Source organism: Corvus cornix, chromosome 1 (assembly GCF_000738735.6).
Source record: "Corvus cornix cornix isolate S_Up_H32 chromosome 1, ASM73873v5, whole genome shotgun sequence".
In the NCBI taxonomy this organism is placed as follows: domain Eukaryota; kingdom Metazoa; phylum Chordata; class Aves; order Passeriformes; family Corvidae; genus Corvus; species Corvus cornix.
Window position 1 is genome coordinate 22,586,180 of NC_046332.1, and position 2,917 is coordinate 22,589,096.

General features: G+C 52.8%; 1 protein-coding gene across 2 annotated transcripts in view; it reads right to left on the reverse strand.

The window, feature by feature from the left end:
• VANGL1 (VANGL planar cell polarity protein 1) overlaps nt 1-216 on the reverse strand; it is a 45,887-nt gene extending 45,671 nt beyond the window's left edge. For both annotated transcript variants that reach the window (XM_039558732.1, XM_039558740.1), the window contains exon 1: nt 146-216. The gene's annotated coding sequence lies outside the window, so the exon portion shown is untranslated. The remainder of the gene's footprint in view (nt 1-145) is intronic.
• Nucleotides 217-2,917: the final 2,701 nt, after the last annotated feature.

A 2,917-nucleotide genomic window follows, 5' to 3' on the forward strand; every position in this document is an offset into this window, starting at 1 on the left:
TGGGAGCCGGAGGCTGCCACACCGCTGCTCCCGCCGCCCCAGCACCGGGGTCCCGGCGGCGGGAGGGCGTGGTGGGGGCAGCGGCATTGCCCCCCCGCACCGCGGCCGGCCCCGCACAGACAGACGGGCAGACGGACGGACTCACCTCCCTCCCGCGGCCGTCCCATGCCGCTGCCGGCACCGACCCGACCCGACCCGACCCGACCCTCCGCCGCCGCGCCGCTCCCCGCCACCTTCCCCGGCGGCAGCCGCCGTCGCTGCTGCCGCTGCCGCTTTCCGCTTCCTGTGCCCGGCACCGCCCCGCACCCCGTCCCTCCCCCGCCGGAGCCACCGCCCCCCGGGCGAGGCTTCCCTGCCCGGGCAGCGGTCGTCCTCACGCTCACCGGGACTCCGGCTCCGCGATACCCCGGAGCCGGGCCCTGCTGCAGCCTGAGCTGGTGCGGGTGTGCGGAGGGACCCGCTGCTCAGCCCCCGAGGCCTGATGTGACGCTTGAATCTCTCCCCGTAGCTCAGCCTCCTCAGCACCTCGGGTGCTCCTTCACATCTCCTGCCGCTGCTTTCCCCATCGCCCCCTCCTTGCTCCCGGTGCCCACCCCCAGAGGCCCGCAGCTCCTCCAAGGCTCTGCAGCTCTCCTCCACCCAGCCATGCTCCTCGCCTGTCCTATGCCGCCACCCTGTCCTCTAGGAGAAAGATCAGTCCCTTGGAGCTATCCCATCCCAGACTACGGTGTGCTTGGGTTTCCTCGAAGTCTAAGTGTATTGCCAGGCGCTCTAATGCCTCGCTTTCGGGACGGCTTGGTCTGTGCCTCCACCCAAAGCCTGCAGCTGCAGCGCCCTTTGCCCCTGGTCACAAGAGGTCTGCCGTGAGGAAGGACCTCCTGCTGCCCAGGGAGAAGGGCCTGGCTGCCTTGGGCACCAAATTACTGGCAGCACTTGCTCTGGGCAGGTGAGAAGGAAACAGGAGAGTTCTACGTCAGTGCAAGTCACTTTTTCTACATGAAAATGTTGCTCTGATTTCATCTCACTTTTGGGTTGTCTTACCCTTTAAAAATATTTAAGTTTTCAAGACACACAATGAGCTAGCAACTGGGAATGTATGAAGAAAATCTAGACCTCCTAGATTCCAGTCCTGCACTTTGAACTGCTCAGGAATGACCCAGTCCACAAATGGAACAAATTCAGAAGAAACTGAAGTTATTCCTATTAGATAGTGTATGTTTTGCATTATTGTGGCTTCTGTATATGACATCTTTTATTTTTCCCTTCCACTTTGTGTTCACTCCGCTTTTTCCAAATTAATGCCACAGTTTTATTTGTGGTGCTTGCCCCCTACTCAACACCCATAGCCCATAGAATGATTTCCCAATGGAACAGTCAACCAGGAATGACAAGAAACATTTCCATATCACTGATTTGGTAGTTACATTACCTCCAATTTTGCATGGCATACATGCTTACCCAACCCTGTGACTGACTGGAAGAGTCTGATATCAACTGATAGGCTCCATCTTGTATTATGCATCAACATGTGTCTAAACTTGCCCAAGGCCTGAGTACTCTGCTGCATTCCAGGGACTGTCTCTGCCCTGAAAAGTGTCTGACACCCTGCTGAAAGCCTGCCCCAGTCTCACTGCCTGCTAAGGGCTCTCCATGGCTCACAGGCTTGCTTCCTCCCTGCTCAGAGGTGGGCATAATGTGACAAAAGACAACAGGCTTACACAACTTACACAGGACATGCATCTGGGGCAGGGGAGCAAGGCCTTTACCTGTGCTTTGTGGGGGAGATACTGCCCTGCCTGAAAGGCTGTGGAAACTCAGGGGAAAACATCAACAAGGGAAAGAGGCCTTTTACCAAAGGTCTTTAACTGGACTTCTTTGAAAGCAACAAAGAAACGGTGCTAACTCTATTTCTTTTCCTACTTTGTTGCCCTGGCAGCGGCTCAAGAAGATTTAGAGGATTTCTCAACACTCGTTTCATGGTTTAGAGCAGCAGGACTTGTTGCAGTACCCCACAGAAAGGAGACTGCTAAGAGATCTCAGCTGGGGATGTATACAAACCTCAGTGGGCACCAGCATCCATGCCCTGCCCAGACCTGGTGCAGAGACCTGTTAGACCCAATAGTGAAGCCCCCTCACACCCAGCTAGGTCACACTGAAGACTGGCAAATGAGAAATACACTGAAGATGGGCTCAGGGGCAGATTCTGAGATACTGTTACATGCTTATCTCTCATCATTGGTTTAAACCTCTGAGACATGAGGAAATGTTTCTTATGAGTCAAGCTACCTGTGTAGTAGGGTCATAGTTGAGAAATTTGTGAAGTGCTCTGCGCCTGTACACTACTGTGTAGGTAAAATTAGAGTTGATTAGGGTTTTTTTAAGGTACCTGAATGGATCTCATGGATTCACAAGGAGAATTGTTTCAGTTAGAATGGACTTCTGGAGGTCTAGTCTCCCCATTCAGAACAGGGTCAACTAAAGCAGGTTGCTTGGGGCTGTGCCAGGGAGGGTTTTGAACATCTCAAAAGACAGAGAGTCCACAACCTCCCCGGGCAACCAGTTCCAGTGTTTAACACATGCATAGTAAAAAATTTTTTTTTCTCACATTTAAATGTAATTTCACGTATCTCAGTTCGCACCCATTCCCTCTTTTCCTTTCACCAGGTCCCACTGGGAAGAGTCTGGCTCCACTTTTTCACTCCCTTCCAAATGGTATTTATACATGCTGATAGACATTTACACACATGAATTCCACTCTGAAACCTCAAAGCTAAAAAAATTCCAGTTTGTGCTGTGTCAGATGCTCCAATCCCTGAATCATGTTAGTGGACTCACTCCAGCATGTCCATGTCAAACAAAGTTGGTCTCTGGTCCAGAGTGTGCTTGTAATACAAGACACTTTCACTGTTCAGTTCGC